Source organism: Leptonychotes weddellii, chromosome X, assembly GCF_054177405.1.
Source record: "Leptonychotes weddellii isolate Sample4059 chromosome X, ASM5417740v2, whole genome shotgun sequence".
NCBI lineage: Eukaryota > Metazoa > Chordata > Mammalia > Carnivora > Phocidae > Leptonychotes > Leptonychotes weddellii.
The window spans coordinates 93,005,309-93,018,967 of record NC_138385.1 but is presented as its reverse complement, the minus strand read 5'-3'; positions in this window follow the sequence as shown (position 1 = coordinate 93,018,967).

Here is a 13,659-nt window from a genome sequence, read left to right as displayed (position 1 = left end):
CCTACAGACTTCTCCAGGAGATCCAAATATTCTCATTTTCATTACTTCAATTTCCAGATTTTTAGCTGATTAAAAAAAATTATATATTAATTTTAATTTTTTTAAAAGATTTTATTTATTTATTTGACAGGAGAGACAGGGGCGTCTGGGTGGCTCAGTCGTTAAGCGTCTGCCTTCGGCTCAGGTCATGATCCCAGGGTCCTGGGATCGAGCCCCGCATCGGGCTCCCTGCTCCGCGGGAAGCCGGCTTCTCCCTCTCCCACTCCCCCTGCTTGTGTTCTCTCTCTCGCTGTCTCTCTCTGTCAAATAAATAAATAAAATCTTCTAAAAAAAATTATTTATTTTTAAAGATTTATTTGTTTTTATTTTAAAGAGAGAGAGAACAGGAACACGGAGTGGGGAGGGGCAAAGAGAGAGGGAGAGACAGATTCTCAAAGCCGACTCCCTGCTAAGCGGGAAGCCAACACGACATGGGGCTCGATCTCATGACTCTGAGATCATGACCTGAGCCAAAATCAAGAGTTGGACACAACGGACTGAGCCACCCAGGTGCCCTAATTTTTATTTTTATTTATTTTTAAAGATTTTATTTATTTATTTGACACAGAGAGAGAGAGAGCACAAGCAGGGGGAATAGGAGAGGGAGAAGCAGGCTTCCTGCGGAGCAGGGAGCCCGATGCAGGACTCGATCCCAGGACCCTGGGACCATGACCTGAGCCGAAGGCAGATGCTTAACCGACTGAACTACCCAGGCACCCCAAGTTTTATTTTTTAAGTAATCTCTACACCCAACATGGGGCTCGAACTCACAACCCTGATATTAAGAGTTGCATGCTCTACTGACTAAGCCAGCCAGGCACCCCAGATTTTCAGCTATTTCATTTAATTCTTTTCAATTATTACTTTTCGTAAGGTAGTATATTATAAAATTTATGGAGAAAGGATTTTAAATGTTCTACTTCAGAGGTTGTTAAGCTTTTTCCATACTGGGCTAGATGGTAAATATTTTAGGCTTTGCAGGACACAGGGTGTCAGTAGTAAGTATTCAACTCTGCTTTGTAGCAGGCAAGCAGGCCCGGACAACATGTAAATGAATGGGTGTGGCTGGGTTCCTATAAAATTTTATTCACAAACACTGGAATTTGAATTTTATGTGATTTTCATATGTCACAAAATATTTTTCTTCCATAGTTTGCAGGCCATACAAAATCAGGCAGTGGGCCAGATTTTACCCTGATTTACATTTTTATTGCATCATCCAAAAATAATTGAATGCAGTGACTTATTTCCAAATTAAAATATCCAGAAAGTTGGGGCGCCTGGGTGGCTCAGTTGGTTAAGCGACTGCCTTCAGCTCAGGTCATGATCTCAGGGTCCTGGGATTGAGCCCCGCATCGGGCTCCTTGCTCCGTGGGAAGCCTGCTTCTCCCTCTGACCCTCCCCCTCCCTCTGACCCTCCCCCTGCTTGTGTTCCCTCTCTCGCTGTCTCTCTCTCTCTGTCAAATAAATAAATAAAATCTTTAAAAAAATAAATAAATAAAATAAAATATCCAGAAAGTTTCTTAAAATTTTGGCTGAAGCTCCTTTCTTTTTATCAGGCAATAAGGTTTTTTGGTAAATATTTGTCATTTAAATCATTGTTCCCAAGCACCAACAATAGAGTTTAATAAGTACTCCTTTTGGTTCTATAATATCAACAAAACCCATTAAACTCTAATCAGACTTGAATTTCATAATTTAAATATATTATTAAAATACTTTTATGCAAAATAGAGAACCTCAGATAATTATTGAAATTTGTGTCTCTGTTTCATATGTTTTCTTGAAAATTATTTCCTCATTTTACTAGATAAGTCTTATAATAAGGAGAACTTAAAGTCTTGATTGCATTGATATGCTCACATCAATATTATTCTTTCCTTGAAGTTCTCATAAAAATTTCCTTTCTGAAAAAGCTTGATTACTTTTAACTTCATAGTGACATTGTTTAAAATTCTGATTGTGTTTTCTAAATGTTTTTCATTTGCTTTTTTGACATTTTGATAGAATATTTTGGGGGCACTTTTACTATTTCAAAAGCTTTATTTAGGGAATAATTTTTTTAAAAAGATTTTATTTATTTATTTGACAGAGAGATAGTGAGAGCAGGACCACAAGCAGGGGGAGTGGGAGCGGGAGAAGCAGGCTTCCCCACTGAGCAGGGACCCCGATGTGGGACTCGATCCCAGGGCCCTGGGATCATGACCTGAGCCGAAGGCAGACGCTTAACAACTGAGCCACCCAGGCACCCCTAGGGAATAATTCTTGATGTTATTTCAAATTTTTCCTCATTGATAATGATGAACTTTTTCCCTGGACCATGAGTTTGAATAGAACATGATTGCCATTTTGATAAAAACACATGCTTGGCACTTTCAAATTTTAGTGATACAACTTTTGAGTCCGTTTGCATCTAACATTTATGTCATTAGAAATAATAAGCTATTTGTATTTTTTGTTGAAATAGTCAAGCTGGTTTTTTTTTTAAACATTTTATTTATTTATTTGTCAGAGAGAGAGAGAACACAAGCAGGGGGAGTGGCAGGCAGCGGGAGAGGTAGGCTCCCCCGCTGAGCAGGTAGCCCAATGTGGGTCTCCATCCCAGGCCCCTGGGGTCATGATCTGAGCCAAAGGCAGACACTTAACCGACTGAGCCACCCAGGCATCCCATCAAGCTGGTTTTTAACTGTAGAATTACAAATGATTCTACTTTGAACTTGTAATTCTTGCATGATATCAAAGAATGTTTCAGGCTTTTTGTGATTTTTGCCACTAATAGAAGATGTAACAGGCTGCAGTTCATTATTGAAATTGTTTCTTTGTTTCCTTTCAAATTCAAAAAGATTCATGTTGAATATATTTTAAAACAACATTAAGAAACTTACCAGATTTTATTGTTTCTCCATTCTCTAAAACTCTTGAATTTATTAATATCAACACATTGCACACTTACCACATGCACATTACAATGTACTAATAACAAACCAACACATGAATGGAATTATTTAGAAGTTATTGCAACTAAGTGATTTGAGGCTAATAATAAAATAATGCTTTTTCTAAAGCACGGAGTGCTCCATGAAGAAAGTGCAATTCAGCCTTGCCAATATAAAGACTGTATCATTCATGCTTCACAGATTTTTCATCTGTCTATCCATACACACACACACACACACACACACACACACACAGTTAAAACTAATGAATTGTTTAATACTGCAAAATGTTTGCCAGCCACTCTGTGCAATCAGTAATTCATGAGTATCTTTGGAACTCCAACTTGTAACAAGAAGGGAAGGGAAAAAGTGGATGCCTGGGACGAGTACTGGACACGATACTTCGTTATGAAGGGATCTATTACATTCATTCCATGTGACAGAAACGTTAATGGATTGACTTGTGTTTTCTCTTATCTAAGCACTTCCACAACTGAAATCTTCTCTGTACTCCAAAGCTATAGCTGTTTTTCTAGGTCGATTGCTGCACACCCACAAACCCTACAGTGATGGGACACAGCTGCCTTTTGTGTTAAGGACACAGGGTGAGAGGTGTGCAGAAGCATTTCCCTGGAGCCTGAACGGTGTGAGTCATGAGAGTAAATGTTTTCAGTCACAGGGTGCGCTGTGCCAGGCTGAGCACTGGATTGCTCGTGACAGTGGTGTCCAGGTATTCAGTACTTCTTTTTTGGGGGGGTGTACTTATGGTATCTGTGGCCCTCTAAAGCATGGTGTCCGGGATTTTTCTTGCATGGATCTAACAACAGAGTGTGTGTCAAGTACACAAGTTCAAAAAGTCAAGTTACACACAGACCGATGGTGGAGGACAGACAAGGAAACTGTGCAGGGTGCTGAGTATCACCCTGGAAATGGGCACGGGAGCTGTGGGCAGGATGGGGAGTGCCTGGCCTAAGCGGGAGGCGGGGAGGGAGAGAAAGGCTGGAGAAGACTTCCCAGAGGATATCAAGTTTGAAGAAGGGGAAGTAAGGAAGAAAAAGAGTGAGAGCATTTCAGGTAGAAACAATGGCAGGGAAGTGAGGAGGGAAGCAGGGGAGTGTGGCCTGTTAGGGTTGGGCAGAGACCAGAGGCCTCAGAGGTCATAGTGAGAGGTTTGGATTTCATCGTGAGGGCCATCTGGAACCACATAAAGATAGAAAGCAGAGGAATGATTTAACCAGATGTCCATTTCCAAAGGAGTCCTTGACAGCCGGCTAGATGACCAATGCTGGGATCCAGGCCGGAAAAAAGCTATGGAGAGTGGGGGGTCGAAATGACAGAGGGGACAGGTAGACCCTCTAGACATTGGTGGCTCAATATACGTAGGGGGGAAAGAGAGGGAGTCATCAAGAAAGAGTGCCAGGTTTCTGGGTTTTCTGGCTTGGGGTACTGGCTGGGCACTAGAAGGGAGATTGAAGAGGAGGAGAGAGAGAATTGTGCGGAAGGTAAGTTCAGTTTCAGACATGCTGAGCATGGGTACATCCATGGAGAACTGTCCAGATGGGCTGACTCCATGGGTCTGGACTTCAGGAGAGTGTTCCAGGCAGAATATAGATTTCAGAAGAGAGGGCCATTTAAATACGGGTGGTAGCTGAAATCTTGGGAATGGACTCCTCTATGGAGAAAGGACTGGGTGGGGGGAGGGAGGAAAAGAGGAAAGTGGAGATGAGGAGTGAGGAAGTCGGGGGTGGGGGGCTGAGGAGAAGGGAGCAGAAGTGAGAGGAGGAGAGTGAGGGAAAGACTGAGGGCAGGACCTTGGGGAACAGCAATTTAAGGAGAGAGGAGGCCACCACAGGAAGCCCATGAGGAAGACAAAGAAAAAGCAAGCAACGGTCAGGAGGGACAGGAGGAGAGGGTGGTATCACCTAAGTCAAGGGAGGAGAGCTCTGAAAAGGAGGCAGTGGCCGGCGCTGTGGTGTGAGCCGGATTTGGCAAGGAGCTCCTTCACTGCCTTAAGGTGAGTGGTTGCACTGACTTGCCAGGGGCTGAAGAAAAATCCCAGCGGCTTGAAGAATGAATGGGAGGTGACAAGTGAAGATCGTAAGAAGCTGGAACGAAAGGGAAGGAAACAAATTGGCTGTGGTGAGATAAGAGGGGGATGGAAAAGGGAGTTTGATTTGAAAGTGTTCAACCCTAGATGAATAAAAGGCAGACGGGCTGTGGGGGCTGAAAATGCAGGAGAATTGGGTGACTGAAGCCCTGGAAAAGGGGGGGTACCCCTGCCCAGGTGGGTGGAAGGTGGACATCCCCTGACAGAAATGGAGGCAAGACTGTGAGGGAGGGAGAGAAAGAATGTGTCTGACTCGGGCGGGAAGTGTGAAGGAGAGGGCTTTCTGCTGGGCTTCTGTGCCCCCGGAGCTGTGTGGGGGTGTCACACGCTGGTGTCGAGGACTCAGAGTGTGCCGTGAACGTTTGAAAGCGTTGCTGAGGATGGTGGCTGAGGGAGGAGGCAAGCAGAGAGTGGCACCGTGGAGTTGAAGATTTTAAGATTCTGGGTAAGTGCCTCTAGTTCTCTCCAACTACCCTGCCTGGCTTTACCGATACTGCCAAGCTGTGATGTCATCAAATAGGGAATTAAAGCTAGGTAGCCGGTGTTTTGTGCCTGGGATTTTCCAGTTCCGTTCCCTGCTGCTTCCTGCACATGGCCAGCCATTCAACACGGAGAGTCAGCTCTCCACAGTAGTTCACGCAATCCACATTTGGCACGGGAGTGGTAAACAACCAAGTGGAGAGCCAATAACACCCCCACCCCGCATCAACCTTACAGAGTTGTAAATCCCTGAATAAGTCTTTTTTTTTTTTTAAGTAATCTCTACGCCCAACATGGGGCTCGAACTCACGACCCTGAGATGAAGGGTCGAATGCTCTCCCAACTGAGCCAGCCAGGCGACCCTGAGTCCTGACACAATTCTGTTTGGTATCTGTCAATGGCATTTACACGATCCACCTATCAGTCCCTGGAGTCCTTTCCAGCTAGTCCTGGAGAGTGACTGGATCCTCCACAGGCGCCCTATGAAAGGTTCCCTTCCTTACAAGGATATGAAGTGCCCTTGAAGTCTGATTTCTGAAGTTACCAATTCGAGTAAGGCCCCTTGGGGGTTCATCCAGTCCCAACGGGTGTGATGTCTCTCAGAGCTTGGATTTTATTCCTAGTTCCTCCTCAGGCCTCGACGCTGTCTGGGCTTTTCTCAATCGGCCAATCCCCTTCTTTGCTGCTAGGCACCCACTACCACCACCACTAGGTTCGTTCCACTGGGCATGGTGCCCCCCGGTCAGTTCCGCCCAGGAGATTCTCTTCGACAGGTGTTTCCCAGCAGCAGCAGCCCCTCAAAGCTGGGCAGTGCCACCACCTCTGTGCATGCTTTCCATGGACCAGCATGCCTCTGCCCAGAGTTTTGGGGCTTCAGGCTGGGACCCGGCCCAGCACAGCCAGGCTGTGCAGCCTCATACTCCCTGGCCTCGCAAGTGCTTGGTCCTCCACGTGTGGGGTGTCGGCCCCCTCCCTGTGTCTCCAGCAGTCTCCCAGCCCCTGGAGGCAGATGGACCCATGGCTCTAGGTACTTGGCAATGGGATATCCATTCCTTCTGGTGAGCAGGCTTGTTATGTCACACGCCATAGACCCTCCAACCAGCCAGTTACTTCCCCGAGTGACCAAAGGTCTGCATTTTCTGCATAGAACTGAAACACGTCCCTCCACCTCCCTGGGTCCTACTGACCAGTTGAGGCAGAGACTAAATGCTACTTCTTCCATGCAGCCTTCCTTCATACCTGTGAATAAATGTCATTTTTTCCTTCTCTGAACAGCCACAGAGTCTCACCTATGCTTCAAGTTCATTCATTCATTCGTTCAGTAAGTATTTATTGAGAATCTTCCGGGACCAGGCTCTGTGCCAAGTGTTAGAACACAAGAATAAAAACACAAGTCTCTTACCTCATAGAACTTTCCGAGTAGCTGGGAAACCGCTGGGTACACGAACAATTTAATATTAAAAAATTGCTCTGTGGGAGATAGTACAGTTGTTAAGAATGTGGACTCTGAACTCAGATTGCTTGGATTTGAATCTCAGCTCCACCACTTACTGGCTGTGTGAACTTGAGCTAATGCCTTAGTTTCTACATCTCTAAAATAAGATAGTAATAATAATTACCTCATAGAGTCTAGACTACTGAGCGTATTCTACAAATGGGTTCCTGTTATAATATTTGTTGTTAGGATCGTTTGAACCATTAGAAGTATAAAGGGAAATTGGAGCATGGAGAAGCTTTTAATCCTCCTGACTTAATATTGGAGTTCTTTATCTGAGTCTAATCTCCCGTACCAGATTCTAAGGTCTTCCAGGGCAGACATATTTACAAACAGCATAACCTTTGACTTGGTTCCCTGCTCTTAGTAGGTGCTCCATGAATATCCATTGGTTTCACGGAAATGGATTCACCCAGATCTGGGTCAGCCCCTCGGCCACTCCAGTTGGGTGTACAAGTAACTGGAGCTGCCTCCTGCCTTCTAGACCAAATCCTGAGGGGCTGCACGGGTCTGTGGTCAAAGCAAAGGGGCAAATGAAAATGAAGGAAAAGGTGTCTCACCCAGAGATGCCACGTTTTCATCCTGGGCTTTACGTTTATTCCTTCCCATGAAGGCCATCTGGGGTTTAGCGTTTCTACTTCCATGATGTAAATGTATTTTCAAGGGTTGGTTACTCGGCTCTGGAGTTCACTGGTGGACCTCAGCACTCAAAAATCTATCCTGGGAGCTGTTAGCATTTTCCCACCCCTACCCCCTTAATAAACTAACTGAAAGAGAACAAAAACATCAATTTTAAGGTCTGCAAATATAAACAACTTATGTTTCCCTAAGAAAGTCACTTCTCTTCTTGGAGTAAATTGTCATTAGCCTATCATGGAATTTTCCAGAATTCCTCAAATTTCTTGAATTTTGAGTCATGTGGTTCTGAAAAGAAAATATGTCATGCTGGTTTTAATTTCAAATGGCTTCCAATTTGAAGCCCTGGCAAGTTTCTATTCTGGATTGAACCCTAGACGGACTTTGAATTAATTCTAGTAAATGATGAAGATGGATAGCTTGCTAGTTGCCAACTTCACTGAAGTAAGTTAAGGCAAGTTGAGTTCATATGTTTTTCTTTCCTACCTTGGGTAGCACATGCCTAATACTTTCATTATGATAATTTCCAGTCTTCTGTAATCTCATTAGAGAAGTGTTTTATTTTATTTTTTTTTAAGATTTTATTTATTTATTTGACAGAGAGAGACACAGCGAGAGAGGGAACACAAGCAGGGGGAATGGGAGAGGGAGAAGCTGGCTTCCCGCCGAGCAGGGAGCCCGACGTGGGGTTCGATCCCGGGACCCTGGGATTATGACCTGAGCCGAAGGCAGACGCTTAACGACTGAGCCACAGGGGCGCCTCCCTCTCCCACTCCCCCTGCTTGTGTTCCCTCTCTCGCTGTGTCTCTCTCTGTCAAATAAATAAATAAAATCTTTAAAAAAATACAGTTGCATAAAAGATGCGCAGAACACTCATTATTAGTTTCTCAAGTAAATTTGTATTGTGGAGGAGAATTTTAAAAGGGGCATTGGTTAAAAACTGGAATCAGATACAGGCAAGAATGCAAAAGGTGCTCATAGGTAGGGTGGCCTATTTTTGAAGGTGAAGGAATCACAGAATTTAGAGAAGAAAGTCAAATCAGAGCTCTTCCCACCCAGCTACTTGCAGAGTGCTAAGTCCTGTTGACAGGATCCAGGACTGCGTGAGTAGCTCCAGCGAGAAACAGGTGTCTGCATATCAAACTGTTGGTGCTCTACCCACGTTCCCTTGACATTCACTCTTCACCCATGGATTCCAGTGACTCTGTTCCTGAGAGCATTTTTTTGTTGGAGTACATTGCGCTTACAGGCAGAGCATGCCCTGAGTGCTGGACAGTTATGTTTCTGGAAGTAGTTCTAAAGCAACGGTGGTTGGGGAATTGGTGAATAAATCCTCCACATTTCTGGTTCCTTGTGGGTAAAACTCTGAGGCGTGCTCTCCTCTGTCTTCCAGAGTTTCCCAGTGGGATTGACCTCTAGTCACCCACACTAGAAACTGGCTTGCTAACACACCCATTACTGTCTTCATTTCTTTCCCTGTTTCCCCTCTCCTCGACCAGTGTTTCCTGGGATCACCTCTCAAAGAAACTATTTGTACTTGAATCCTTGGGGTCTGCTTCTGGAAGGATCCCAAACTAAGATAATTCCTAGTTCTGCAAGTCGGGGGAGGTCTTTCCTGCTTCTCTCTTTGATGATTTTTTACATCTGCCAACTGGTTCGGGCCTGCAGTCTCTTCTCCTTCCTTTCTTACCACACATTGCTCCCAGATCTTCCTTCGTCCTAAAGCAATGGTCAGATGTATTATTCCCCCTGCTCGAAATCCTCTACTATTACCCCATGTTCTAAGTAGGAACAGAAGTCCATACCCCTCTCATAATCTGGCCCATACCCCTCCCTAGCCTTTGACCCACAAACCTTGAATGTGTAGGGTGCTCTCCTGACCTATCCTGCTCGCAGATGCTAAATATTTGTAGAATCGGAAAGCTTAAGGGAAGGTGAGAAAAGTCAGCTGGGTATTATACTTGTATCTTTATCCTACTTAAGAGAAGTTCACAGTACTTTTTTGCACTTACACATTTTCTGTAAATGGATTAGAAACAGCTTTCCCTCCCCTCCCCCAGTTCTCTCATTCCAGATATAGGGCTCCTCTCAATTCAGTTAGAACAAAACTCCACATGTGAATGCCCTACTGTAGTTTCTCTTTCTCTCTTTCTTTCTTTCTTTCTTTCCTTCTTTCTTTTTTTCCTTTCTGTAGGCTGTACACCCAACACGGGATCGAGCTGCATGCTCTATTGAGTGAGTCAGCCAGGCGCCCCCTACTGTAGTTCCTTATACTGGAATTAAACCGCTGATTTTCCAATTGCTTTTCTGTTTTGAGGTCACAATAGGTACTGTAATAATAAACATTTCACAAATGCAGACAGAGGGAGGGAGTGTGTTATGTTGGGCTGAGCAACATAACAGGCCTTAGCCATAGCTTGGCTTTGCCCATAAGAGCTCAGGTGATATTGAACAAGTCATGAAATTTCTCTGAACCTCCGCTTCCTTATCTGTAAAAACAGGGGATTGTGCCTGAGCTCCATTCTAGAGCTAAGATGCTACTAACAAGCTACCATGATTTGAAGCTGTGGTTGCTGGGAAGGAATAGGTAGGTAGAGTCAAAGGCTCAGAGGCTACTCTAAATTTGTTCATGCATCTCATAATTTTAGTTTAGTTGGTCCAAAAATTCACCTAATTTTTTAAGTCCTTAAAAATGATCAATGAGTGTTACCCATCAGGACATGGACTAAAGTCAGCTGCAGTCTTTGCTTCCCCGAGAAACTCCTGTCTCTTCCCTTCCCCCAGTACCTTCCTGACTTTAAGGCTGGATGACTATAGGGGCACCTGGGTGGCTCAGTCATTAAGCGTCTGCCTTCGGCTCAGGTCATGATCCTGGGGTCCTGGGATTGAGCCCCACGTTGGGCTACTGCTCGGTGGGAAGCCTGCTTCTCCCTCTCCCATTCCCCCTGCTTGTGTTCCCTCTCTCGCTATGTCTCTCTCCGTCAAATAAATAAATAAACTCTTTAAAAAAAAAAAAAAAAGGCTGGATGACTATAACATGCCTAACTTGGTCCTGGTTTTCTTTTGAGATAAATAAACATTAATGTGAAATGAAAACCACACACGTAATAATGCTGGGATTAATGAGGTGCTGATCTGTATTCTTACTTTGTTATTGTTGGCCAATGTGGTATTCAGCTGAATTCAAAACTGTGGAACCATTTGTAAAACAGAAATGTTAAGTCCAAAGTTTTGCATCCACCATGTGGCTTATCATTCTACCAAGGTGGGATGGCAGGGCCCCCCACATCTGGGAGGCAGGGCAGGCAGTGCTGGCGTCTTGTGGTCTGGGGGTTCCGGGTAAGCTCCCACTTCCAGCCTCCATGCATGGTCAGTCACAAAGAAAAGAAGAGGAGAGGAGAGGAGGGAAGGGAATTGTTCTCACTTACCTAGCTCTGGTGAAGGTGGCTGGGGAAGGTTGTCCATTAGACCATTATTGGCCATTAAATTCTAAACTCTTACTCCGTTCCAGGATTAGTCTCCAAGCAGAGCTGAAAGGGGATGAGAATTAAGCCTTATGTGAGCAGTTTCTCACACATTCATTCCAATAGTCTTTGGGAAGGTGTCATAAGTCCCGACAAACATATGAAGAAACCAGGGCTTAGAAAAGTGAGTGACCGGGCGCCTGGGTGGCTCAGTCGGTTGGGCGACTGCCTTCGGCTCAGGTCGTGATCCTGGAGTCCCGGGATCGAGTCCCACGTCGGGCTCCCTGCTCGGCGGGGGGTCTGCTTCTCCCTCTGACCCTTCCCCTCTCATGCTCTCTGTCTCCCATTCTCTCTCTCAGATAAATAAATAAAATCTTTAAAAAAAAAAAAGAAAAGTGAGTGACCCACCAAGGTCACCTAGTTGGTGAGTCAGAACTTAAACCAAGCCTTCTGGCTGTACCTCCAGCAGTCAGTGCAGCCCCACCCCTCCTGCCCTTAGAAACACAGGAATGTATTCCCAAATGTGCCTTTTCTTCTGTCCCATGTGGCAGGTGGGAATGAAAGTTGGAACCACCTTGGCGGAAGGCAATTTATGTTATCTATCAAGACCCTTTAAAATGTTTATACCTTTGGGGGCCCCTGGGTGGCTCAGTCGGTTAAGCATCGGACTCTTGATTTCAGCTCAGGTCATGATCTCAGGATTGTGAGATTGAGCCCTGAGTCAGGCTCTGAGCTGGGCGTGGAGTCTGCTTAGGATTCTCTCCCTCTCTCTCTCTGCCCCACTCTCCTAACCCGTGCTCATGTGCACGTGCACTCTCTCTAAAAAAAAAAAAAAAGAAGAAGTTTATACCTTTGGACTGTGTAATTCTACTTTTAGGAATCTTCCTGAAAGAAATTACCTGAGATGAGGATGACTACCAGACATTAATGCAAAAAGATGCTATTACAGTATTATTTATAATCGTGAAATGCTCTAAACTCCCCTTGCAGGAGAACAGCTAAATCACTGCAGCAGAGGCCCCAGTTAGGCCAGAAAAGAAATGCAAATACGTGGCGTGTTCCCACCCTTTGAGTATAGGTCTGAATTAACTCATACACATGGGCACTGGTGCAGAAAAAGCATTAACTCAAGCCCACAGTTGGAGTTTAGATTATACAGGTAAACTTGGTAAGGAGAAAGCAGATGCCAACAGAAGCCAGCTTGTAGGAAGAAACCATAGGGCCCCTGAAAAATAATTGATCCTAGAGAAGAAAGCACTTGGTGTGATAGAGTGGCTTCAGCAACACAGCTTGAGATTCCAAGAGAAGGGACGCCTGGGTAGCTCAGTCAGTTAAGCATCTGCCTTCAGCTCAGATCATGATCCCGGGGTCCTGGGATGGAGCCCTGCATTGGGCTCCTTGCTCAGCGGGGAGCCTGCTTCTCCCTCTGCCTGCCGTCCCCCCTGTTTGTGCTCAATCTCTCTCTCTGACAAATAAATAAATAAAAATCTTAAAAAAAAAAAAAAAAAGAGGGAGAGAGAGATTCCAAGAGAAGTCTCTCCTCCCCGACATTTTCCACCACGGCTTATCAACCACCAGCTTTGGACCTTCTCTTGGGCTCTTCTCCTGATGATCAGCTTGGCCTTTTGACTTATCACTTATCTACCCTTGGCTTGTTTTTGGACTACCTACTCAGCTTAAGTCTCAGCCTGGCCTGCCATCTCCCCCTTTCTATCGGATACACATAAAGAAATATCTAGTAGACATGAAAGTAATGCGTGGGAAGAGTTTTAAGTGGAATAGGAATCATGTTGGATATAATCTTAATCAAGTAACGAAGGATGAAAAAAATGTGTATATATAAGATGATTTTCATTATAAAAATGCCTTCAAGATTTTGTAAAGAAATATGTTAAAGCCTTAAAGCAGGGTTATGAATGCCCTATATTTCATTTCCATTTAACTTTTCATTTTCCACGAACATGAAGGTATTATTTTATAGTTACAAAAGGGAGGTGTTTAAAATGTGCTCTTTTTCTCCCTCCTAAAAGGCAGGCAATGCACAAATCTATTAAATGTGGGTTGAAAAATAGACGGAATTGGCCTGGAAGTCGCTGAAGCGGCCCATCTGGTTTAGCTGTATTGGATGAGAACCAGTTGATTGCTTAATTTGGCATCAGCTTGGGCCACTGGTGCTTTTATGCAGCCTCAGGGAGAGCTGTTCTGTATCTGGAAAACTGAGATGGTACCAGGCTGATAGAGGTGGTCCAAGGGGAATAATTTTGTATGATGTGGCAAATTAACGTTTGCAAAGAAAATGCTGTTCTGTTCTTCAAATGTTCTCAAAAATAGTTTATGAGGCTAGACAGCCTCCCTGTCCAATTGCAAAAGAACTTCCAGTTCTCATTTGTAAGTGAATCTTGAATCAAACAATGATCAATAAGCCCAGTGCAACTGTGAGGATTTTGTTAGATATGAATATATAAGCAAGCGCATACATTTATAGTCTAAATTCAGAATCTA